We start from the raw sequence: 26,456 nt of genomic DNA on the forward strand, positions 1-26,456 counted from the left end.
AATATCATACTCCTCCTCTTTTACATTCAACAACTCACCAATCACGTCTAAAAACAGAATACACGTCATCAAATTTACACTCCAGGAAAGTGTTCTTACATCACAGAGCTCAACAATTAGATAACACTCGTCCCTGGGTGGGCTTGAACCACCAACCTTTAGATTAACAGTCTAACGCGCTAACCAATTGCGCCACAGAGACTAAACTGTTAAGATTTGGACCCACGTGGAACAAGGATCACGTTCATTTAATGGAAATCACTCCGCCCGTTACGTGGTTGCAAAAATGCTATGATCTTATCCAGATAGAGACATATTCAGCTTTCAGTCATAATTGTGTGGCAAAACAGAGGGGTAACATCCAGATCTGAACAGACGTATATACTACGTGGTTTATCTCAAAGTAGACGTTTTCTAAATGTTGTTCATGTCCCTCCCAATCCGTCTCCCGTTGAGGTAAAATGACAATAAAACGTTCACCTCCCCGTCGGGGAATTGAACCCCGGTCTCCCGCGTGACAGGCGGGGATACTGACCACTATACTAACGAGGACTGAGTGTGTGCTGGAATTCTACCTATGCAGGTCACTTTCAGTTAAAGCAACAGCATCCCCTTCTTTGTCAATATAAGTCCACATTTAGAAACGCATACACACACAGCAGACGACCACGGTTGTTTGAATATTCAAATATCCAAACGGACATCAGTATTTCATTACTTGTGTGCCTGTTCATTATTGTTTACTTTTTTTGTCCCCAGTCCACCTGGCCATGCTGCTGCTGTTTCAACTGTTCTGCCTGCGGCTACGGAACCCTGACCTGTTCACCGGACGTGCTTGTTGCACCCTCGACAACTACAATGATTGTTATTATTTGACCATGCTGGTCATTTATGAACATTTTAACATCTTGACCATGTTCTGTTATAATATCCACCCGGCACAGCCAGAAGAGGACTGGCCCCCCCTCATAGCCTGGTTCCTCTCTAGGGTTCTTCCTAGGTTTTTGGCCTTTCTAGGGAGTTTTTCCTAGGGAGTTTTTCCTAGCCACCGTGCTTCTTTCACATGCATTGCTTGCTGTTTGGGGTTTTAGGCTGGGTTTCTGTACAGCACTTTGAGATTTCAGCTGATATACGAAGGGCTATATAAATAAATTTGATTTGATTTGATTTAACTAATCATATTTTGGACTACTTTTACTTCACTACATTTCTAAAGAGAATAATGTACTTTTTACTCCATACATTTTCCCTGACACCCATAAGAAGTCGTTACATTTTGAATGCTTAGCAGGACAGGAAAATCGTGCAATTCATGCACTTATCAAGAGAACATCCCGGGTCATCCCTACTGCCTCTTATCTGGCAGACTCACTAAACACAAATGATTTGTTTGTAAATTGTGGCTGAGTGTTGAACCGTGCCCATGGCTATCTGTAAATTAAAAAATAAGATAATCGTGTTGTCTGGTTTGCTTAATATAAGACATTTTAAATGATTTACACTTTTACTTTTGATACTCAAGTACATTTAAAACCAAAAACGTTTAGACTTTTACTCCAGTAGTATTTTACTGGGTTACTTCACTTTTACTTGAGTCATTTTCTTTTAAAGCATCTTTACTTTTACTCAAGTATGAAAATTGGGTACTTTTTCCACCACTGGTATCTATACTTTTACTCAAGTATGACAATTGGGTACTTTTTCCACCACTGTGAAAATATATTGATGATATATATGGTCCTTCGAGAAGGATGCTTATCTATATACAATAATATGGTCCTTTGAGCCAGATTTATATTTTCCAAACAAAACGGTGGAGATATACAGTAATAAAACCACAGGCCTTTGCTTTCAAATCAAATCCAAGTTTATTTGTCACGTGCGCCGAATACAACAGTTGTAGACCTTACAGTGAACTGCTTACTTACAGGCTCTTAACCAATAGTGCAAAAAAGGTATTAGGTGAACAATAGGTAAGTAAAGAAATAAAACAACAGTAAAAAGACAGGCTATATACAGTAGCGAGGCTACATACAGACACCGGTTAGTCAGGCTGGTTGAAGTAGTATGTACATGTAGATATGGTTAAAGTGACTATGTTTATATGATGAACAGAGAGTAGCAGAAGCGTAAAAGAGGGGTTGGCGGGACACAATGCAAATAGTTTGGGTAGCCATTTGATTACCTGTTCAGGAGTCTTATGGCTTGCGGGTACAAACTGTGTAGAAGCCTTTTTGTCCTAGACTTGGCACTCCGGTACCGCTTGCCATGCGGTAGTAGAGAGAACAGTCTATGACTGGGGTGGCTGGACTCTTTGACAATTTTTAGGGCCTTCCTCTGACACCACCTGGTGTAGAGGTCCTGGATGGCAGGCAGCTGTGCCCCAGTGATGTACTGGGCCGTACGCACTACCCTCTGTAGCTATATATGCAATCAGGCCACCGCCTCCCATTTTACCAGTGGTTTCAATGCGACTGTTCTCATGTTGTATGTTCAAACACATAAATCAAATCTTTAGATTAACAGTCTAAGGCTCAAAGCAATTGAGCCACAGACATGGAGTTGGTAGAAAGCTGACCTTTGACCCCTGGCTGTCTGCGATCTCATTCTATATGGAGTTTAGATACATGGTGAAGCTATTCAGCAACTGATGATCACAGGCCACTGACACCCATTTTACTAGGATGTAAAATATCATACTCCTCCTCTTTTACATTCAACAACTCACCAATCACGTCTAAAAACAGAATACACGTCATCAAATTTACACTCCAGGAAAGTGTTCTTACATCACAGAGCTCAACAATTAGAAAACACTCGTCCCTGGGTGGGCTTGAACCACCAACCTTTAGATTAACAGTCTAACGCGCTAACCAATTGCGCCACAGAGACTAAACTGTTAAGAGTTGTATCCACGTGGAACAAGGACCAGTTAATTTAATGGAAATCACTCCGCCCGTTACGTGGTTGCAAAAATGCTATGATCTTATCCAGATAGAGACATATTCAGCTTTCAGTCATAATTGTGTGGCAAAACAGAGGGGTAACATCCAGATCTGAACAGACGTATATACTACGTGGTTTATCTCAAAGTAGACGTTTTCTAAATGTTGTTCATGTCCCTCCCAATCCGTCTCCCGTTGAGGTAAAATGACAATAAAACGTTCACCTCCCCGTCGGGGAATTGAACCCCGGTCTCCCGCGTGACAGGCGGGGATACTGACCACTATACTAACGAGGACTGAGTGTGTGCTGGAATTCTACCTATGCAGGTCACTTTCAGTTAAAGCAACAGCATCCCCTTCTTTGTCAATATAAGTCCACATTTAGAAACGCATACACACACAGCAGACGACCACGGTTGTTTGAATATTCAAATATCCAAACGGACATCAGTATTTCATTACTTGTGTGCCTGTTCATTATTGTTTACTTTTTTTGTCCCCAGTCCACCTGGCCATGCTGCTGCTCCAGTTTCAACTGTTCTGCCTGCGGCTACGGAACCCTGACCTGTTCACCGGACGTGCTTGTTGCACCCTCGACAACTACAATGATTGTTATTATTTGACCATGCTGGTCATTTATGAACATTTTAACATCTTGACCATGTTCTGTTATAATATCCACCCGGCACAGCCAGAAGAGGACTGGCCCCCCCTCATAGCCTGGTTCCTCTCTAGGGTTCTTCCTAGGTTTTTGGCCTTTCTAGGGAGTTTTTCCTATGGAGTTTTTCCTAGCCACCGTGCTTCTTTCACATGCATTGCTTGCTGTTTGGGGTTTTAGGCTGGGTTTCTGTACAGCACTTTGAGATTTCAGCTGATATACGAAGGGCTATATAAATAAATTTGATTTGATTTGATTTAACTAATCATATTTTGGACTACTTTTACTTCACTACATTTCTAAAGAGAATAATGTACTTTTTACTCCATACATTTTCCCTGACACCCATAAGAAGTCGTTACATTTTGAATGCTTAGCAGGACAGGAAAATCGTGCAATTCATGCACTTATCAAGAGAACATCCCGGGTCATCCCTACTGCCTCTTATCTGGCAGACTCACTAAACACAAATGATTTGTTTGTAAATTGTGGCTGAGTGTTGAACCGTGCCCATGGCTATCTGTAAATTAAAAAATAAGATAATCGTGTTGTCTGGTTTGCTTAATATAAGACATTTTAAATGATTTACACTTTTACTTTTGATACTCAAGTACATTTAAAACCAAAAACGTTTAGACTTTTACTCCAGTAGTATTTTACTGGGTTACTTCACTTTTACTTGAGTCATTTTCTTTTAAAGCATCTTTACTTTTACTCAAGTATGAAAATTGGGTACTTTTTCCACCACTGGTATCTATACTTTTACTCAAGTATGACAATTGGGTACTTTTTCCACCACTGTGAAAATATATTGATGATATATATGGTCCTTCGAGAAGGATGCTTATCTATATACAATAATATGGTCCTTTGAGCCAGATTTATATTTTCCAAACAAAACGGTGGAGATATACAGTAATAAAACCACAGGCCTTTGCTTTCAAATCAAATCCAAGTTTATTTGTCACGTGCGCCGAATACAACAGTTGTAGACCTTACAGTGAACTGCTTACTTACAGGCTCTTAACCAATAGTGCAAAAAAGGTATTAGGTGAACAATAGGTAAGTAAAGAAATAAAACAACAGTAAAAAGACAGGCTATATACAGTAGCGAGGCTACATACAGACACCGGTTAGTCAGGCTGGTTGAAGTAGTATGTACATGTAGATATGGTTAAAGTGACTATGTTTATATGATGAACAGAGAGTAGCAGAAGCGTAAAAGAGGGGTTGGCGGGACACAATGCAAATAGTTTGGGTAGCCATTTGATTACCTGTTCAGGAGTCTTATGGCTTGCGGGTACAAACTGTGTAGAAGCCTTTTGTCCTAGACTTGGCACTCCGGTACCGCTTGCCATGCGGTAGTAGAGAGAACAGTCTATGACTGGGGTGGCTGGACTCTTTGACAATTTTTAGGGCCTTCCTCTGACACCACCTGGTGTAGAGGTCCTGGATGGCAGGCAGCTGTGCCCCAGTGATGTACTGGGCCGTACGCACTACCCTCTGTAGCTATATATGCAATCAGGCCACCGCCTCCCATTTTACCAGTGGTTTCAATGCGACTGTTCTCATGTTGTATGTTCAAACACATAAATCAAATCTTTAGATTAACAGTCTAAGGCTCAAAGCAATTGAGCCACAGACATGGAGTTGGTAGAAAGCTGACCTTTGACCCCTGGCTGTCTGCGATCTCATTCTATATGGAGTTTAGATACATGGTGAAGCTATTCAGCAACTGATGATCACAGGCCACTGACACCCATTTTACTAGGATGTAAAATATCATACTCCTCCTCTTTTACATTCAACAACTCACCAATCACGTCTAAAAACAGAATACACGTCATCAAATTTACACTCCAGGAAAGTGTTCTTACATCACAGAGCTCAACAATTAGAAAACACTCGTCCCTGGGTGGGCTTGAACCACCAACCTTTAGATTAACAGTCTAACGCGCTAACCAATTGCGCCACAGAGACTAAACTGTTAAGATTTGGACCCACGTGGAACAAGGACCACGTTCATTTAATGGAAATCACTCCGCCCGTTACGTGGTTGCAAAAATGCTATGATCTTATCCAGATAGAGACATATTCAGCTTTCAGTCATAATTGTGTGGCAAAACAGAGGGGTAACATCCAGATCTGAACAGACGTATATACTACGTGGTTTATCTCAAAGTAGACGTTTTCTAAATGTTGTTCATGTCCCTCCCAATCCGTCTCCCGTTGAGGTAAAATGACAATAAAACGTTCACCTCCCCGTCGGGGAATTGAACCCCGGTCTCCCGCGTGACAGGCGGGGATACTGACCACTATACTAACGAGGACTGAGTGTGTGCTGGAATTCTACCTATGCAGGTCACTTTCAGTTAAAGCAACAGCATCCCCTTCTTTGTCAATATAAGTCCACATTTAGAAACGCATACACACACAGCAGACGACCACGGTTGTTTGAATATTCAAATATCCAAACGGACATCAGTATTTCATTACTTGTGTGCCTGTTCATTATTGTTTACTTTTTTTGTCCCCAGTCCACCTGGCCATGCTGCTGCTCAGTTTCAACTGTTCTGCCTGCGGCTACGGAACCCTGACCTGTTCACCGGACGTGCTTGTTGCACCCTCGACAACTACAATGATTGTTATTATTTGACCATGCTGGTCATTTATGAACATTTTAACATCTTGACCATGTTCTGTTATAATATCCACCCGGCACAGCCAGAAGAGGACTGGCCCCCCCTCATAGCCTGGTTCCTCTCTAGGGTTCTTCCTAGGTTTTTGGCCTTTCTAGGGAGTTTTTCCTATGGAGTTTTTCCTAGCCACCGTGCTTCTTTCACATGCATTGCTTGCTGTTTGGGGTTTTAGGCTGGGTTTCTGTACAGCACTTTGAGATTTCAGCTGATATACGAAGGGCTATATAAATAAATTTGATTTGATTTGATTTAACTAATCATATTTTGGACTACTTTTACTTCACTACATTTCTAAAGAGAATAATGTACTTTTTACTCCATACATTTTCCCTGACACCCATAAGAAGTCGTTACATTTTGAATGCTTAGCAGGACAGGAAAATCGTGCAATTCATGCACTTATCAAGAGAACATCCCGGGTCATCCCTACTGCCTCTTATCTGGCAGACTCACTAAACACAAATGATTTGTTTGTAAATTGTGGCTGAGTGTTGAACCGTGCCCATGGCTATCTGTAAATTAAAAAATAAGATAATCGTGTTGTCTGGTTTGCTTAATATAAGACATTTTAAATGATTTACACTTTTACTTTTGATACTCAAGTACATTTAAAACCAAAAACGTTTAGACTTTTACTCCAGTAGTATTTTACTGGGTTACTTCACTTTTACTTGAGTCATTTTCTTTTAAAGCATCTTTACTTTTACTCAAGTATGAAAATTGGGTACTTTTTCCACCACTGGTATCTATACTTTTACTCAAGTATGACAATTGGGTACTTTTTCCACCACTGTGAAAATATATTGATGATATATATGGTCCTTCGAGAAGGATGCTTATCTATATACAATAATATGGTCCTTTGAGCCAGATTTATATTTTCCAAACAAAACGGTGGAGATATACAGTAATAAAACCACAGGCCTTTGCTTTCAAATCAAATCCAAGTTTATTTGTCACGTGCGCCGAATACAACAGTTGTAGACCTTACAGTGAACTGCTTACTTACAGGCTCTTAACCAATAGTGCAAAAAAGGTATTAGGTGAACAATAGGTAAGTAAAGAAATAAAACAACAGTAAAAAGACAGGCTATATACAGTAGCGAGGCTACATACAGACACCGGTTAGTCAGGCTGGTTGAAGTAGTATGTACATGTAGATATGGTTAAAGTGACTATGTTTATATGATGAACAGAGAGTAGCAGAAGCGTAAAAGAGGGGTTGGCGGGACACAATGCAAATAGTTTGGGTAGCCATTTGATTACCTGTTCAGGAGTCTTATGGCTTGCGGGTACAAACTGTGTAGAAGCCTTTTTGTCCTAGACTTGGCACTCCGGTACCGCTTGCCATGCGGTAGTAGAGAGAACAGTCTATGACTGGGGTGGCTGGACTCTTTGACAATTTTTAGGGCCTTCCTCTGACACCACCTGGTGTAGAGGTCCTGGATGGCAGGCAGCTGTGCCCCAGTGATGTACTGGGCCGTACGCACTACCCTCTGTAGCTATATATGCAATCAGGCCACCGCCTCCCATTTTACCAGTGGTTTCAATGCGACTGTTCTCATGTTGTATGTTCAAACACATAAATCAAATCTTTAGATTAACAGTCTAAGGCTCAAAGCAATTGAGCCACAGACATGGAGTTGGTAGAAAGCTGACCTTTGACCCCTGGCTGTCTGCGATCTCATTCTATATGGAGTTTAGATACATGGTGAAGCTATTCAGCAACTGATGATCACAGGCCACTGACACCCATTTTACTAGGATGTAAAATATCATACTCCTCCTCTTTTACATTCAACAACTCACCAATCACGTCTAAAAACAGAATACACGTCATCAAATTTACACTCCAGGAAAGTGTTCTTACATCACAGAGCTCAACAATTAGAAAACACTCGTCCCTGGGTGGGCTTGAACCACCAACCTTTAGATTAACAGTCTAACGCGCTAACCAATTGCGCCACAGAGACTAAACTGTTAAGAGTTGTATCCACGTGGAACAAGGACCAGTTAATTTAATGGAAATCACTCCGCCCGTTACGTGGTTGCAAAAATGCTATGATCTTATCCAGATAGAGACATATTCAGCTTTCAGTCATAATTGTGTGGCAAAACAGAGGGGTAACATCCAGATCTGAACAGACGTATATACTACGTGGTTTATCTCAAAGTAGACGTTTTCTAAATGTTGTTCATGTCCCTCCCAATCCGTCTCCCGTTGAGGTAAAATGACAATAAAACGTTCACCTCCCCGTCGGGGAATTGAACCCCGGTCTCCCGCGTGACAGGCGGGGATACTGACCACTATACTAACGAGGACTGAGTGTGTGCTGGAATTCTACCTATGCAGGTCACTTTCAGTTAAAGCAACAGCATCCCCTTCTTTGTCAATATAAGTCCACATTTAGAAACGCATACACACACAGCAGACGACCACGGTTGTTTGAATATTCAAATATCCAAACGGACATCAGTATTTCATTACTTGTGTGCCTGTTCATTATTGTTTACTTTTTTTGTCCCCAGTCCACCTGGCCATGCTGCTGCTCCAGTTTCAACTGTTCTGCCTGCGGCTACGGAACCCTGACCTGTTCACCGGACGTGCTTGTTGCACCCTCGACAACTACAATGATTGTTATTATTTGACCATGCTGGTCATTTATGAACATTTTAACATCTTGACCATGTTCTGTTATAATATCCACCCGGCACAGCCAGAAGAGGACTGGCCCCCCCTCATAGCCTGGTTCCTCTCTAGGGTTCTTCCTAGGTTTTTGGCCTTTCTAGGGAGTTTTTCCTAGGGAGTTTTTCCTAGCCACCGTGCTTCTTTCACATGCATTGCTTGCTGTTTGGGGTTTTAGGCTGGGTTTCTGTACAGCACTTTGAGATTTCAGCTGATATACGAAGGGCTATATAAATAAATTTGATTTGATTTGATTTAACTAATCATATTTTGGACTACTTTTACTTCACTACATTTCTAAAGAGAATAATGTACTTTTTACTCCATACATTTTCCCTGACACCCATAAGAAGTCGTTACATTTTGAATGCTTAGCAGGACAGGAAAATCGTGCAATTCACGCACTTATCAAGAGAACATCCCGGGTCATCCCTACTGCCTCTTATCTGGCAGACTCACTAAACACAAATGATTTGTTTGTAAATTGTGGCTGAGTGTTGAACCGTGCCCATGGCTATCTGTAAATTAAAAAATAAGATAATCGTGTTGTCTGGTTTGCTTAATATAAGACATTTTAAATGATTTACACTTTTACTTTTGATACTCAAGTACATTTAAAACCAAAAACGTTTAGACTTTTACTCCAGTAGTATTTTACTGGGTTACTTCACTTTTACTTGAGTCATTTTCTTTTAAAGCATCTTTACTTTTACTCAAGTATGAAAATTGGGTACTTTTTCCACCACTGGTATCTATACTTTTACTCAAGTATGACAATTGGGTACTTTTTCCACCACTGTGAAAATATATTGATGATATATATGGTCCTTCGAGAAGGATGCTTATCTATATACAATAATATGGTCCTTTGAGCCAGATTTATATTTTCCAAACAAAACGGTGGAGATATACAGTAATAAAACCACAGGCCTTTGCTTTCAAATCAAATCCAAGTTTATTTGTCACGTGCGCCGAATACAACAGTTGTAGACCTTACAGTGAACTGCTTACTTACAGGCTCTTAACCAATAGTGCAAAAAAGGTATTAGGTGAACAATAGGTAAGTAAAGAAATAAAACAACAGTAAAAAGACAGGCTATATACAGTAGCGAGGCTACATACAGACACCGGTTAGTCAGGCTGGTTGAAGTAGTATGTACATGTAGATATGGTTAAAGTGACTATGTTTATATGATGAACAGAGAGTAGCAGAAGCGTAAAAGAGGGGTTGGCGGGACACAATGCAAATAGTTTGGGTAGCCATTTGATTACCTGTTCAGGAGTCTTATGGCTTGCGGGTACAAACTGTGTAGAAGCCTTTTTGTCCTAGACTTGGCACTCCGGTACCGCTTGCCATGCGGTAGTAGAGAGAACAGTCTATGACTGGGGTGGCTGGACTCTTTGACAATTTTTAGGGCCTTCCTCTGACACCACCTGGTGTAGAGGTCCTGGATGGCAGGCAGCTGTGCCCCAGTGATGTACTGGGCCGTACGCACTACCCTCTGTAGCTATATATGCAATCAGGCCACCGCCTCCCATTTTACCAGTGGTTTCAATGCGACTGTTCTCATGTTGTATGTTCAAACACATAAATCAAATCTTTAGATTAACAGTCTAAGGCTCAAAGCAATTGAGCCACAGACATGGAGTTGGTAGAAAGCTGACCTTTGACCCCTGGCTGTCTGCGATCTCATTCTATATGGAGTTTAGATACATGGTGAAGCTATTCAGCAACTGATGATCACAGGCCACTGACACCCATTTTACTAGGATGTAAAATATCATACTCCTCCTCTTTTACATTCAACAACTCACCAATCACGTCTAAAAACAGAATACACGTCATCAAATTTACACTCCAGGAAAGTGTTCTTACATCACAGAGCTCAACAATTAGAAAACCCTCGTCCCTGGGTGGGCTTGAACCACCAACCTTTAGATTAACAGTCTAACGCGCTAACCAATTGCGCCACAGAGACTAAACTGTTAGGAGTTGGACCCACGTGGAACAAGGACCACGTTCATTTCATGGAAATCACTCCGCCATTACGTGGTTGCAAAAATGCTATTATCTTATCCAGACAGAGACATATTCAGCTTTCAGTCAGAATTGTGTGGCAAAACAGAGGGATAACATCCAGATCTGAACAGACGTATATACTACGTGGTTTATCTCATAGACAGACGTTTTCTAAATATTGTTCATGTCCCTCCCAACCCGTCTCCCGTTGAAGTAAAATGACAATAAAACGTTCACCTCCCCGTCGGGGAATTGAACAATCTAACCCGTTTTGAAAACGCTATATAGACCTTCAAACATCGAATACCGTTAAAAATGTGTGATTTTTTGCAATGAATTCACAATTAATCCTACAACAGAGAGGAATATTGCCACAATCTCAGCACAGATTCATTGTTATTTTAATGAGTATTTCTGAGGATCATTTCCTGACTTCAAAACAACTGTTTTATAAATACTTACTGCAAAAATGGAGAGGTCGCGTCCCTGGGTGGCCTCGAAACACCAACCTAACAGTTAAATTGGCTAGCCGATTGCGCCAGAGACAGAGTTGATTGCAGTAGCTAAAATAAAGTATTTTGTCTCTGAGAAAGCGCTCACGCTTCACGAGGAAGTGAGGGTGTTGGGGATGTAGCAGGCTTACAAAGGGAGGGGCTTAAAATGAGTTTACAGTGCCCTGCTAGCTCAGTCGGTAGAGCATGAGACTCTTAATCTCAGGGTCGTGGGTTCGAGCCCCACGTTGGGCGCATCATTTTGATTAGAAAGCGGTTTCGCAACCTCCCAAGCAATAATCTCAACATTTTGCAGCCATGGAATTGAATACCTATTAATTTGTTCACTAAATAATCAAGGTAAAAAAATACAATTATACATATAATACTATTACAAAATCAATAATAATTATATTTGAATAGTATTTCTTTAATCATATTTAGCCTTACTCCGACTTCAAAAGTTCCAAGATAATTTTGAAATAAATAATTCAATTATAAACATTTTAAAAAAAATACTGAACCCTGTGCTACAATTTGTTTTTACGTCTGTGAGCACAGCGAGGTTAGAAGCGCCGAAAAGAAAGTGCGCCCAACGTGGGGCTCGAACCCACGACCCTGAGATTAAGAGTCTCATGCTCTACCGACTGAGCTAGCCGGGCAACTCCTAAAGAGAAAGAAAGAGCCTTATAAGATGCCAAGAAGAACATCTAAAATTTCCAAAATGTTATTGTTATAATAATGCTTCAGTCACTCAGCATAGCATAAGAACAAGGCATAAACAATGGCAAAATGTGTACAATTTTCTCTCAGGCCCACGGCAAAATTATTTTAATGCATTCAATATTATTATTCCAGTATTTCCGTTGTCATTGTCGGAGTGGAAACATTGCTTGCAGAGTGCACAACCTATGCTACACTTGTGAGAAACAAGTTTTGGTTTATTTCATTCCATTTACGAGTTTTGTAATTTTTGCCATTGTCATTTGTTTGGAGCGCTCCTGTCAATGTTGAATAAGGACGCGCAAGTATAGACGTAGGCCTATAGGCTACCTGGCCTGCGTGCAAATGTAGGCATATCAATGTGCCTACAAACCACCACTAATCTGTGGAGCATCTCAAAGTATTGTTTTCTCCACCTTAAACCGCAAGTCAACAAAGTCCATCCATTGATAATTACAATAGTTCCTCAATCTATTTGAAAAATCTTTCCAGCTTTCTTCATTTCCATAACCACTCAGCGTAAAACATGATGAGTTTGACAGGATGGCCTGTGAGACTAAACCTAGCAAAATTTGGTTTGACTTACCTTGTTTTGTTTTTCTGTGAGCATTGCTTGTTGTTTAGAAGTCGCCTACAGTGTAGTTGAGAAGTAGACTACAGTGTTGTTGAGAAGTAGACTACAGTGTTGTTGAGAAGTAGCCTACAGTGTTGTTGAGAAGTAGCCTACAGTGTTGTTTAGAAGTAGCCTACAGTGTTGTTGAGAAGTAGACTACAGTGTTGTTGAGAAGTAGACTACAGTGTTGTTGAGAAGTAGCCTACTGTGTTGTTGAGAAGTAGACTACAGTGTTGTTGAGAATTAGCCTACAGTGTTGTTGAGAAGTAGACTACAGTGTTGTTTAGAAGTTGTCTACAGTGTTGTTTAGAAGTTGTCTACAGTGTTGTTTACATTTTTTTTAGCAAATGGTGTTAAACTGCAGCATGGCCTCTTGTGTATTTTCCCAGCAGTGCACACTGTTGAGTTATGACCACACAAGAGAAAAATGCGGTGTTTTTTGTCTTACAGTAACGTTATACTATGCCATTATATTCACTTATGTTACATAGAATACTATCATTATCTGATCTTGCAGACAGATTTTTTACAAAAAAAGTGTTGCCAGCTCACCTACATGCTGACCACAACGCTCGCGTCGCAAAATACATGTACACATACATGTTATTCAATCATTGCACCCACACTGCGCACGCCAATGAGCGTCTGCGTTGCCAAGCGCTAAAATAGAAGTTGCTTCTATGTGTGGTGCAGAATGCGCTGCAAGTCCTGCCTCTCCCATCTTCTCATTGGCTTTTAGAAGCATATACCCACGTGCCAGCTCCTCATTGGTTATACACACGTGGGTGATTGAAAGATGAATTGAGGTCGGTTTGTTGTGGTAATACACCTTATTATGAAAGTTAGATGCCAATCACCATATAAAGTCTAAAGAAGAAAAAGCCTGGAAGGAGGAGAGATGACTAGAATAGATTCGGTTGACCGTTTTGTGTGGATTAATTGTCGGAGTAGAGGACCTTGTGCATTTCAGGTAAAAATAACAACTAAAAGTTTATATCCCAGGACAAATTAGCTAGCAACAACAAGCAGCCTAGCTAAATAGGGAAAATAAGCTAGCAACTGCAAACTAGCTAGCTAAATTGCCATACATGTTTAATGCTTTTCAACCGGTCCCCAAATTAATATAATTGGTTCAGTTTGTTTTGATATTTCAAACTGTGTGTAAGGATCGTGTTTGGTGTGGGGGGACAAAATCTATTCGCGTACACGTTTGTCCGGTTTGGGCATGGTGTTGGACAGATATTTCCTGTCAGACCAAAGATACAAACTGGCAACGCTCCGGTTGCTGGCTCACCTCTCTAACCGCTAGCTGCCTGCCGCCAAAAGCATGGTTCTACTGGGGCTCGAACCCAGGACCTTCTGCGTGTAAAGCAGACGTGATAACCACTACACTATGGAACCACATAGATATGCTGACACCACACTCAGAACGGAATCATAATACACATCCTTTATGCTTCAAAGCACTGGGACTGGGGACAGCAAGGAGTCATCATGTCAGGTAGTCCTGAGGCATGGTCCTAGGGCTCAGGTCCTCCGAGAAAGAAAGAAAGAAAGAAAGAAAGAAAGAAAGAAAGAAAGAAAGAAAGAAAGAAAGAAAGAAAGAAAGAAAGAAAGAAAGAAAGAAAGAAAGAAAGAGAGAGAGAATTAGAGAGAGCATACTTAAATTCACACAGGACACTGGATAAGACAGGAGAAATACTCCAGATATAACAGACTGACCCTAGCCCCCCCGACACAAACTACTGCAGCATAAATACTGGAGGCTGAGACAGGAGGGGTCAGGAGACACTGTGGCCCCATCCGAGATACCCCCGGACAGGGCCAAACAGGCAGGATATAACCCCACCCACTTTGCCAAAGCACAGCCCCCACACCTCTAGAGGGATATCTTCAACCACCAACTTGTGTGTGTCTGATCTATCATGTCTTTAATATCTCAACGTTCAAAGTTTACCCCGAATCTAACAGCCTAGACCAGACTTCCAATGTCCACTAAAACCTGTGCAGCGAAACTGTGAAACTTACTTCATAATTAACCAGCTAAAATCTATGATCTAGGGCAAATTATATTTCTTACCTCATAAATTCCAAACGTTGTATGAACATCCACATGGTGAATATGGCACGCTTACCGAGACCCGAAATGGTGAGCGAAAAAAAGGCGTGCTGCCTAGGCAATTTCTAGTGAGTCATAAACTTAAAAACGTGATTCTCTATGACCAGAAGCACATTAAAACATGAATGCAATTAGGCTATACAATTGTTTTATTGTTTCAATTTCAAAATGAGTCTGCTATTTAGTTATTTTATACAATTCCCTATTTATGTGCATAGATTACATGTATTTTTTTCCGCTGACCGTTTCAATACAGGTGCATGATCAGGGTCCATTCTAAATAAAATAGAATGTCATACATATATTTAGTAAATGTAAAGACAAGATTAAATCAAGAATAGTTTGATGGGTAACAATATTAGCCTATTACTTGTGAATTATATATTATCACTTGTTAATGATACCCAGCATAAGAAACAATGCTTATTTTCCCCAAAAACTTTTTCGTTGTCATAGTCTCACACCTTATGTAGCCCAGCCCATATGCCTATATGTTTTATAAGGTTTGTATCACAACTACAGTGGCCAAATAATTCTTAAAATTAAGCACATGAATCCGCTTTACAAGGGGTGTAGAGCCTAACTGGCATACATACGCAGAGCGTGAGTTTCAAGTTTGGGGAAGATACTTTTCACCATAAAATGCCCCTTTATAATAAGCGCATTACATGCATAATTGCATTTGCGGTCACTTTTGATAATGGTGTTTTCCACTAAGGGAACATTCAAGCTTATAGCCTACTACCATGTGCGCAGTGCTGCATTTATGTGAAGAAATAGCCTAATAGTTTATCAACATTTTAAGCTAAACGTTCTGATGCTAGTGGTTGTATTAATCACATCCCACAACTGTCCCAGACTATGTTTGGAATATTTATTTCTCGCACAGAATAGATCGACATTTGTACTATGGGGGATAGTAGATTGACATATTGTAGTGCTTTTGCTGTTCGTTAGGCCTACTCATCTTGTTGGCTGACGAAAAGTAATTGTGGACAGTTCTTCCAATATCTTCAATATGCACCTCGGAATTGGATAAGGACAAGCGTAGATGCGTCCCTGATGTGTCTGATTTGTAGCCCGTGGAAAGACCCGATCATGTTACAGAGAGCCATGTGAGTGAGAGGCGCTTTGGATTGCGCAGCACAATCAGGAAGAAGGGCACAACACAGCATTCTGGGGCCGCAAAAGGCAAGGATCTTTTTAGGGTGCAATACAGCCACAAAGGGGATGCCGCCATGGAATTCAAGGCATTATCAAATGCTTGTCAAATTGTGAATGAGAGACTATTGGAGTGTGTACAGCCTGCGCAAATAACAAAGAAGATCTCATGCCTTTCTAGTTACTTTTTTCAAATTATCATTCGTCACATTAAGCTGCCTTACAATGTATTAAAACTCTAACATCTAGCCGAACATTTGCAAAACAACTAGTTACATTAATAACTCTAAATTAAGTATATAGGAGTAACTATTTATTTGTTAACTGCTCAACACAGAAAAGCCACATGTGCGCACTCAAATCGTTTGGAGAAAATATTTACATTTTATTCAGCTTTGTTCTAATGTATTCTTCATACTATAAAATATAAAATAATGCCACAGAATTATAAGAAAATGTTGTCAGCTAAATGAACTAGTGTGGCCCAAAGCCACTGGTATAGTCACATCAGGACAATTAAAAGTATGCTATCCTAAAAGCATGCTATCCTTTTCTTCTGAAAGGGTACATTTTCTTTACTTCATGCTTCTTTAGACCCGTCTAAAATAAATAATGGATTTATTGTTAAGGTGTAGGATATATTACATGGATTTATTTATTCGACTTTTTAAAATGGCTTGTTGGCTATGTGTGGGAGCCAGGAGATGCTAAATGTGTTTGTTAATTAACGGTCAATTACTGTGAAACTGAAAGTCATTTGCTTGACAATCACCGGATGATGAATTTGTGACCGCCACAGCCCTAGTTGAGACCCCGACTGAGTTCACTTGTTTAATCTCCAGATACAAAGTGAAAGTAAACTATACTGTCAACTGAAAAGGGGGAAGGGCTCAACTATTTAATAGGTAGAGGCAGCACACGACACTCAACTCAGAAGAAGCTATAGACAGACAAACTTACATTTACAAGATGGGAGCAATCTACAGTTATTTCTACCCAGAGGTAAGTAACTTACATTTCACTATTCTTACCTTGTTTATTCTGCTCTTAGATCATTTCTGGAGGCAACTAGGCTGTAGAATTGAATCTGGAAATGCATAAAGATTTACATTGAAATTAATGATTTGTTGCTTTTCATAAAGAGATACATGAGGAAATATGACTAACTTGTCACCAATTAGTGAAGTAACTATTGTCTGTTTTGTCACAGTATTCAGAGGAAACCACAGTTGTCCCTCAAAGTGAGACCACTCAGGACACATTGGTTACGGACAGGTGAGCCTACTCTCCCTCACTCTCTTTCTAGTCAATCAAATGACTCTACAGTACATACTGTTACCCAGCCTAAACCCCAAAGTATAAGCGTCCTTCTCTGTCTGTCTAGCTTTGATTGTCACAAAAATTAAACTTCCCTTATCTCCACCCAGGTCACCAGGGCAACAATGTGATAAGGCAAAGACAGGTGATTTCGATGTTGAACCTCAATCCGAGAGTTCAGACAGAGAGGCGGGACAATCCAATGAAAACACAAAGTCTACAACACAGGTTACAAACAGGTGAGGGTAATCATTAATATCCGAGACTGAAAAACAGCTTCTATCTCAAGGCCATCAGACTGTTAAACAGCAATCACTAACATGGACAGGCTGCTGCCAACATACACTCAATGTCTGGCCACTAAAATAAATGGATTTAATAAAGGTATCACAACCGTAATTTCCGGACTATTAAGCGCACCTGAATATAAGCCGCACCCACTGATTTTTTTTTATTTTGAACATAAATAAGCCGCACATGTCTATAAGCCGCAGGTGCCTACCGGTACATGGAAACAAATTAACTTTACACAGGCTTTAACGAAACACGGCTTGTAACAAAAAATAAAAAATTAGCAGTAAGCTTTAGTTGTCTTTTTGCACTGAGTCAATTCCTCACGCTGCTGTTTCCAACGTCTTATCATCGACTCATTAAGACCAAGCTCCCGTGCAGCAGCTCTATTTCCTTTTCCAACAGCCAGATCAATCGCCTTCAACTTGAAAGCTGCATCATATGCATTTCTCCGTGTCTTTGCCATGATGAGGGTGACAAAATGACTACCGTAATCAGAATGATGGGAAGTTTGAGAGCGCTCGATTTATTCTAAACAGTAAACAAAAAACTTGTTTGACCTTAACACGTTCGGCAATTTCATTGGTCTAATGAAAGCTTCATGCTGCCAAAAAACTGAGCACGTCACAGAAAGTGTTTTTAAAAAAAAATAAAAATTGAAAGAGTGAAAAATCCATATTAGCCGCATTATTGTTTAAGCCGCGAGGTTCAAAGCGTGGGAAAAAAGTTGCGGCTTATAAGTCCGGAATTTACGGTTGTCACTTTAAATAACGCCACTTTAATAATGTTTACATATCCTACATTACTCATCTCATATGTATATACTGTATTCTATACCATCTACTGCATCTTGCCTATGCCGCACACCATCGCTCATCCATATATATATATATATATATATATGGATATATATATATATATATATATTCTTATTCATCCCTTTACATTTGTGTGTATTAAGTAGTTGTTTTGAATTTGTTAGATTACTTGTCAGATATTACTGCATAGTCGGAACAAGAAGCACAAGCATTACGCTACACTTGCATTAACATCTGCTAACCATGTGTATGTGACCAATAAAATTAGATTTGACCTGCATGTGACTGAAATACTCTAGTTTAAGCCTTATAGACTCTCTTTCACTTTCACTTTGACAAGTGAACATTGGTTTCTGTCCACCCAGGTCACCAGGGCAACGAGGTGATAAGACTAACACAGGGAATATCCTGGCGGGATCCCCAAGTGCCTTTGGTGTAAGTACCTCTAACTTTTACTTGACTGAAACAAAGACCAACTCATGGAAATGGTATTGATGGGAGTGGGGTTTTCCCCCCTGATCAAAGCAGCTGGTTGGATAAATATTTGTACAAAAAATATTTTTATATTACTAAATAGTGGGTGGCTATCCCCAAATAATATTAACCTTTTACCTTTTAAAAATGATTCAGTCCGACAATTTTTTTCTGGTTATTAAATATTTACGTATGCCCTTTTCATTTAGGCTGATGATAACATTGAGGATGTGGACAAGTTCAACGTCTATGTGAAATGTGCAGGAAAGACCCTGGATATAGAGGTGTTCCCTCTGGAGAAAATCGCAGTTCTGCTGGAAAATGGATGTCAAAAGGCAGGGAAGAACCCCTCAACAATGCAGCTTGTTTACAATGGTATTTATCTTTTACCAGGCGCTCTTATCCACAGCGACTTACAGTAGTGAGTGAATACATTTCATACATTTTTTCTCTGTACTGGTCCCCCGTGGGAATCAAACCCACAACCCTGGCGTTGCAAACAACATGCTCTACCAACTGAGCCACACGGGACCAGTTGGTAGACTTCATTCGTCAATTTCACACAAGGGCCAACTGAAATCTGACTTCCGCATTAATCCAACCCCTCTGAAAGACACATAAATACACAGGCTGGAGAGGTTGAAGCAGGGGGCTGCCACACTGGGTACCAGTGGAGCAGTTGTTGTGGGGGGTAAAGTGCAATGCTCAAGGGTGGAACGCAGGCAATGGTATCTAGGACTTGATACCACACTAACTCAATTTTCTTTTGTGGAAACCCGTTGCCTAGACCCATTAAATTAACCTAACACAAAATAATTGCTGTGTCCAATACTTACAGTAATGAGGTGACATCACCACCCATATGGTTATCTTTTTAAGTTGTAAATACTTAACTGTTTTGTGTTTTATGAACTTGAAACTAAATCGCATTATGTATTCTGAACTATAACGATTGAAATTACTTGAACATGAATTAACATTGTTTTACTTTTCCGGTATCTTTATTTTGCTGGAATAAAGATCCCGAAGCTTCTGCGCATGTACGGATCACGTTCTGTGCATGTGTATATTCTCCACTTTACGCGTAGAGAACAGACTAATGTGGTGGCTAATTTCTGCATTACCAAATGAGGAGAGTTACCAACTTCACACACAAGTCAGAGTTATACTTAAACTACATCTTTAATAATTAAGATGCTTTTGCAAAAGCACTTGACCTTCAATGAACCATTGAAAAGTGATTACACAAAAGTACAAAGATCTTTTATACCCAAGACCCACCCCTCTCAACGTACATGACGAACAACAGATCTTAGGAACAGTTCACTAAGGTTAAGTTTTGCATGAAAGATATTTATAAAACATAGCAGACAGCAACTGCTGTATCAACAGTGTTCATTGTGTAGACCAGTATCTGGTCCTCCTACCCCAAACTGGAACCGTCTTTCACTGGTACGGTATAGAACAGAACCATTAGCTCATCCAATAGCATAAATCAATTGACAACTCTAGATACTCCCATCTCGAGTAAACCCCCTCTTGACTCCACTCCTGGACAAGCTCACTGAGGGGAGTGACTTGCGCACATACATTGTGGAGACAAATAATTGGTTCCCCATTAATCACGCCATCCCTTCACATGGTTTAACAATACATTCACATATGACAAGTATCTCACATAAGCATATTATGCAAATAAAACATCTTAATTATCTATGTTACCCAACTAATTCTGATTCATCCACCACACTAGTCAGGCCAATGGTGCTCGTTTAATGACGTTCATCAAAGCTAAATCAATGTCTGCAAAATCACATCATGATAGTATTCTACATTAAATAACAGAATATACACTGAACAAAAATATAAACGCAACATGTAGTGTTGGTCCCATGTTTCATGAGTTGAAATAAAAGATCCCAGAAATGTTCCATATGCACAAAAAGCTTATTTCTCTCAAATTTTGTGCACATCCCTTTAAGTGAGCATTTCTCCTTTGCCAAGATAATCCTTCCACCTGACAGGTGTGGCTTATCAAGAAGCTGATGAAAACAGGATGATCATTACATAGGTGCACTTTGTGCTGGAGACAATAAAAGGCCACTCTAAAATGTGCAGTTTTGTCACACAACACAATGTCACAGATGTCTCAAGTTTTGAGGGAGCACACAATTGGCATGCTGACTGACTCCAGGAATGCCCACCAGAGCTGTTGCCAGATAATTGACTTCATTTCTCTAACTTAAATGGCCTCCAACGTCGATTTAGAGAATTTGGCAGTACGTCCAACAGGCCTCGCAACCGCAGACCACGTGTATGGCGTCGTGTGGACGATGGGTTTGCTGATGTCAATGTGAACAGATTGCCCCATAGTGGTGGTGGGGTTATAGTATGGACGCAATTGTATTTTATCGATGGCAATTTGAATGCACAGAAATACTGTGACGAGATCCTGAGGCCCATTTTGAGGCCCTTTTTTTTAATAGGTATCCATTTTTCATTTTTTTATTTTAGTAAATACCTTAACACTTATTTTCCTTAAAACTGCATTGTTGGTTAAGGGCTTGTAAGTAAGCATTTCACTGTAACGTCTACACCTGCTGTATTTGGCGCATGTGAACAATAACATTTGATTTGACTATGGCCTAATGTATTTATTTACATTTCCTGTAACTCAGTAAAATCTTGGAAATTGTTGCATGTTTATATTTTTGTTCAGTATAATAGCATAGTATAACCTTACTCTACGACAAAAAGAGCATTGCATTCAATCGTGAATGATAATTCAAGTTTTACCGGTGAAACACCCATCCAGCATCTGCATACCAACCATTTGATGTCACGGGCAGATAGAGCACTTGGAGGATGAGTCAGGCGCAGGAGACTGAGGTCCGTTTGAACAAACGTAATTTGATACTGCCAAGGGGAAAAATCCACATATAAGGCAGGGTGCACAAAAGTCAAATGACGAGAGGGAAGCTCCACTCTAAAAGAGAGACGGGGCACAGCCCGGCAACCCTAATGCCTAAACGATACGTAGCAAAAGCAACTACGTTAAATAATTACAACCCCTACCACACGTAACATAGAACAATCCCGCACGAATCCTAACTAAACACAGACAAACTAAATACCCCCCCACTAATGACAAACACGAAACAGGTGCAACCAAAAACAGACATAACTAACAGACACTGAAACATAGATCGGTGGCAGCTAGTAGGCCGGTGACGACGACCGCCGAGCACCGCCCGACCGAGGAGAGGCGCCACCTTCTGTGGACGTTGTGACAGTACCCCTCCCCTTACACTGGGCGCACACCGAACAGGAAGAGACATAGCGCCTGACATCCTTAACCAAAGTGGGCCACCAGTACTTCCCTCTCAAGGCCTGCACTGTCCGTTCCACCTCAGGATGGCCCGAGGAGGGTAGAGTGTGCGACCACCGGATCAGACGATCACGAACCTCGAGCGGAACGTACTTCCGGCTCGCAGGACACTGAGGTGGAGTGGGTTCTGACTGCCCCGCCCGCTCGATGTCCGCATCCACCTCCCAAACCACTGGTGCAACCAGACAGGACGCAGGGAGAATGGGAGTAGGATCGATGGTCCGCTCCTCGGTGTCGTGGAGACGCGACAGTGCGTCGGCCTTCAGGTTCCGGGAACCTGGAATGTACGACAAGGTGAAACAAAACCTTGTAAAGAATATGGCCCACCTGGCCTGCCGTTGATTAAGTCTCCTCGCTGCCCGAATGTACTCCAGGTTACGATGATCGGTCCAGATGAGGAAAGGGTGTCGTGCCCCCTCAAGCCAATGTCTCCACACTTTCAGAGCCTTGACCACGGCCAACAGCTCCCGGTCCCCCACATCATAGTTGCGCTCCACCAGACTCAGCTTCTTAGAAAAAAAAGCACATGGGCGAAGCTTCGGCGGTGCGCCCGAGCGCTGTGACAGCACCGCTCCTACTCCAGCCTCGGACGCGTCCACCTCCACTATGAATGTCAAAGAGGGGTCCGGATGCGCCAGCACCAGCGCGTCGGTAAACAGAGCCTTCAGACGACTAAAGGCCCTGTCCGCCTCGGCCAACCACCGCAGCCACACCGGGCCCCCCTTCATCAGTGAGGTAATGGGAGCTGCCACCTGACCAAAGCCCCGGATAAACCTCCGGTAGTAATTAGCAAACCCCAAGAACCGCTGCACCTCCTTCACCGTTCCTGGAGTCGGCCAATTACGCACGGCTGTAACGCGATCACATTCCATCACCACCCCGTTGGTGGAAATACGATATCGCAGAAAAGAGACGAATCGTTTGGAAAACTCACATTTCTCAGCCTTGACGTACAGGTCATGCTCCAGCAGCCGCCCAAGCACGTTGCGCTCCAGAGACACATGCTTGGCGCGTGTGGCGGAGTAGATCAGAATGTCATCGATGTAGACCACCACACCCTGACCGAGCAGGTCTCTGAGAACCTCGTCTACAAAGGATTGGAAAACGGCGGGAGCATTCTTTAACCCGTACGGCATGACGAGGTACTCATAATGGCCATATGTGGTACTAAATGCTGTTTTCCACTCGTCTCCATCTCGGATACGCACCAGGTTATACGCGCTCCTGAGATCTAGTTTAGTGAAGAAGCGCGCCCCGTGAAAAGACTCCACTGCCGTAGCGATGAGAGGTAGCGGGTAACTGAAACCCACCGTGATGGAATTTAGACCTCTATAATCAATGCAAGGGCGCAAACCTCCCTCCTTCTTCTTCACAAAAAAGAAGCTCGAGGAGACTGGTGACTTGGACGGCCGAATGTATCCCTGTCTCAAGGATTCAGCGACATATGTCTCCATAGCCGCTGTCTCCTCCTGAGACAGAGGATACACGTGGCTTTTAGGAAGGGCCGCGTCAGCCTGGAGGTTTATCACACAATCCCCTCGTCGATGAGGGAGTAATTGAGTCACCTTCGTTTTACTGAAGGCGATAGCCAAATCGGCATATTCAGAGGGAATGTGCACGGTGGAGACTGGATCTGGACTTTCCACCGTGGTCGCACCGATGGAAACTCCTATACACCTGCCTGAACACTCCCTCGACCACCCCTTAAGAGCCCTTTGTCTCCACAAAATTTTCGGGTTGTGAGTGGCTAGCCAGGGAATTCCCAGTACCACCGGAAACGCCGGGGAATCAATAAGGAACAGGCTGATACGTTCCTCATGACCCCCCCGCGTCACCATGACCAGTGGCACTGTTACCTCCCTCACTTGGCCAGACCCTAGTGGTCGACTATCTAGAGCTTGCACGGGGAAGGGTTGGTCCAGTTTAACCAGGAGAATCCCTAACTTATCAGCGACCCTACGGTCCATAAAGCTCCCAGCTGTGCCTGAATTGACTAGTGCCTTATACTGGGAGTGAGGGGAAAACTCAGGAAAACAAACAGAGGAGTACATGTGGTCGACAGGGGGCTCTGGGTGTGGCTGGTGCTGACTCACCTGGGGGGTCGATGTGGTGCTCTGCCTGCCATCTGAATTCCCGGGAGGACCTCTCCAGCACCGGTCCGCAGTGTGTCCTCTACGACCCCTGTGGGTGCAGGAGAGGCCCCCCTCCGGTCCTCCTAGCAGCAGCCCCTCCTATCTCCATGGGCGTTAGAGTAGGAGGGCTGGGAGGTGGAACGAACAGGCCCTGACTGGAACGTCCCCGGGCAGCCAGCAGGTTGTCCAGCCTGATGGACAAATCAATCAACTGGTCCAGGGTGGTTGTATGGTCCCGGCAAGCCAGCTCGCGGCGGACGTCCTCACGTGGACTACACCTGTAGTGGTCAATCAGGGCCCACTCATTCCACCCTGATCCGGCGGCTAGAGTCCGGACCTCCAGGGCAAAGTCCTGAGCGCTCCTCGTCTCCTGCCTCAGGTGAAATAATCGCTCCCCCGCCGCCTTGCCCTCCGGGGGATGATCGAATACCGCCCGGAAGCGGCGGGTGAACTCTGGGTAGTCGTCTTTAGCTGAGTCTGGGCCCTCCCAGACGGCGTTGGCCCATTCCAGGGCTCTACCCGTGAGGCACGAGACGAGGACGCTCACCCTCTCTTCAACGGAGGGAGAGGGCCGGACGGTCGCCAGGTACAGGTCCAACTGCAGCAAAAACCCCTTGCACCCGGTGGCCGTCCCATCAAACTCCCTGGGAGCCATGATCCGGATCCCGCTTGTACTGGGTTCGGTGGGTGCCGGTAGGGGCGCAGGGTGATGACTTGGCACTGGTGGGGGTGAGGGAGCGACTCTCTCCCAGCTCTCCAAACGGGCCAGCACCTGGTCCATGGCCGTGCCCAGTCGGTGGAGGAGGCTGGCATGTTGGGAGACTTGTTCTTCCATTGAAGGTGCTTCGGCTCCTGCTGACTCCATATTTTGGTGCGGGATTCTGTCACAGGCAGATAGAACACTTGGAGGATGAGTCAGGCGCAGGAGACTGAGGTCCGTTTGAACAAACGTAATTTGATACTGCCAAGGGGCAAAATCCACATATAAGGCAGGGTGCACAAAAGTCAAATGACGAGAGGGAAGCTCCACTCTAAAAGACAGACGGGGCACAGCCCGGCAACCCTAATGCCTAAACGATACGTAGCAAAAGCAACTACGTTAAATAATTACAACCCCTATCACACGTAACATAGAACAATCCCGCACTAATCCTAACTAAACACATTTTGATATTTCAACCTGCGTGTCGTGATCGCGTTTAGTGTGGGAGAACAAAATCTATTCGTGCACACGCACATCCGGATTGGGCATGGTGTTAGACAGATATTTCCTGTCAGACCAAAGATACAAACTGGCAACCCTTTCGGTTGCTGGCTCACCTCTATAACCGCTAGCTGCCTTTCGCCAAAAGTATGGTTCTACTGGGGCTCGAACCCAGGACCTTCTGCGTGTAAAGCAGACGTGATAACCACTACACTATGGAACCACATAGATACACTGACACCACACTCAGAATCGAATCATATTACACATCCTTTATGCTTCAAAGCAGTACGCCAATTATCTATATGTGATATGGATTTTGTTGTTGTTTGGTGTGATGCTGATGTTGACTTGGTGATGTCTTGTTCGCAGGGGAAATTCTGAATAAGAGCAAAACAGTGAAACACTACAAACTACGAAGAGGAAATTCCGTCAACCTCATTCGTCGTGCCTGTGAAGAATAGGTCAACGTGTTATTTATTGTTACTGTATATGCTATCATGGCTGAAGAAAGCAGAATATATAACATTCATATTTATCCTTATGTTAACACTAAATGAGATAAGATACACGACCCCATCATTATTTTATTGCGGCATCACTGACCAACCAGTATATAAGCGTCTACTTGATCATAACCAATGATGTATAATAGTGGGTCCCAACCAGGGGTAAACTGGTTTTGCATTAAACAACATTTTCAGCCGTCTCCTTGTC

At 42.4% G+C, this 26,456-nt stretch overlaps 13 non-coding genes across 13 annotated transcripts; 1 reads left to right on the forward strand and 12 right to left on the reverse strand.

Moving 5' to 3' along the window:
* Window positions 1-128: 128 nt before the first annotated feature.
* Window positions 129-202, reverse strand: trnan-guu (transfer RNA asparagine (anticodon GUU)). Its single transcript has one exon. It is a non-coding gene; the product is annotated as a tRNA-Asn (tRNA).
* A 278-nt stretch (window positions 203-480) lies between these two features.
* Window positions 481-552, reverse strand: trnad-guc (transfer RNA aspartic acid (anticodon GUC)). Its single transcript has one exon. It is a non-coding gene; the product is annotated as a tRNA-Asp (tRNA).
* Window positions 553-2,818: 2,266 nt separating this feature from the next.
* trnan-guu (transfer RNA asparagine (anticodon GUU)) lies at window positions 2,819-2,892 on the reverse strand. The gene has a single exon. It is a non-coding gene; the product is annotated as a tRNA-Asn (tRNA).
* Window positions 2,893-3,169: 277 nt separating this feature from the next.
* trnad-guc (transfer RNA aspartic acid (anticodon GUC)) lies at window positions 3,170-3,241 on the reverse strand. Its single transcript has one exon. It is a non-coding gene; the product is annotated as a tRNA-Asp (tRNA).
* A 2,268-nt stretch (window positions 3,242-5,509) lies between these two features.
* On the reverse strand, window positions 5,510-5,583 carry trnan-guu (transfer RNA asparagine (anticodon GUU)). Its single transcript has one exon. It is a non-coding gene; the product is annotated as a tRNA-Asn (tRNA).
* A 278-nt stretch (window positions 5,584-5,861) lies between these two features.
* On the reverse strand, window positions 5,862-5,933 carry trnad-guc (transfer RNA aspartic acid (anticodon GUC)). The gene has a single exon. It is a non-coding gene; the product is annotated as a tRNA-Asp (tRNA).
* A 2,268-nt stretch (window positions 5,934-8,201) lies between these two features.
* Window positions 8,202-8,275, reverse strand: trnan-guu (transfer RNA asparagine (anticodon GUU)). Its single transcript has one exon. It is a non-coding gene; the product is annotated as a tRNA-Asn (tRNA).
* Window positions 8,276-8,552: 277 nt separating this feature from the next.
* On the reverse strand, window positions 8,553-8,624 carry trnad-guc (transfer RNA aspartic acid (anticodon GUC)). The gene has a single exon. It is a non-coding gene; the product is annotated as a tRNA-Asp (tRNA).
* Window positions 8,625-10,893: 2,269 nt separating this feature from the next.
* On the reverse strand, window positions 10,894-10,967 carry trnan-guu (transfer RNA asparagine (anticodon GUU)). Its single transcript has one exon. It is a non-coding gene; the product is annotated as a tRNA-Asn (tRNA).
* A 714-nt stretch (window positions 10,968-11,681) lies between these two features.
* On the forward strand, window positions 11,682-11,754 carry trnak-cuu (transfer RNA lysine (anticodon CUU)). Its single transcript has one exon. It is a non-coding gene; the product is annotated as a tRNA-Lys (tRNA).
* A 334-nt stretch (window positions 11,755-12,088) lies between these two features.
* trnak-cuu (transfer RNA lysine (anticodon CUU)) lies at window positions 12,089-12,161 on the reverse strand. Its single transcript has one exon. It is a non-coding gene; the product is annotated as a tRNA-Lys (tRNA).
* A 2,002-nt stretch (window positions 12,162-14,163) lies between these two features.
* On the reverse strand, window positions 14,164-14,236 carry trnav-uac (transfer RNA valine (anticodon UAC)). The gene has a single exon. It is a non-coding gene; the product is annotated as a tRNA-Val (tRNA).
* Window positions 14,237-25,889: 11,653 nt separating this feature from the next.
* On the reverse strand, window positions 25,890-25,962 carry trnav-uac (transfer RNA valine (anticodon UAC)). Its single transcript has one exon. It is a non-coding gene; the product is annotated as a tRNA-Val (tRNA).
* Between the last annotated feature and the right edge of the window lie 494 nt (window positions 25,963-26,456).

Source organism: Salmo trutta, chromosome 5, assembly GCF_901001165.1.
Source record: "Salmo trutta chromosome 5, fSalTru1.1, whole genome shotgun sequence".
Classification (NCBI taxonomy): domain Eukaryota; kingdom Metazoa; phylum Chordata; class Actinopteri; order Salmoniformes; family Salmonidae; genus Salmo; species Salmo trutta.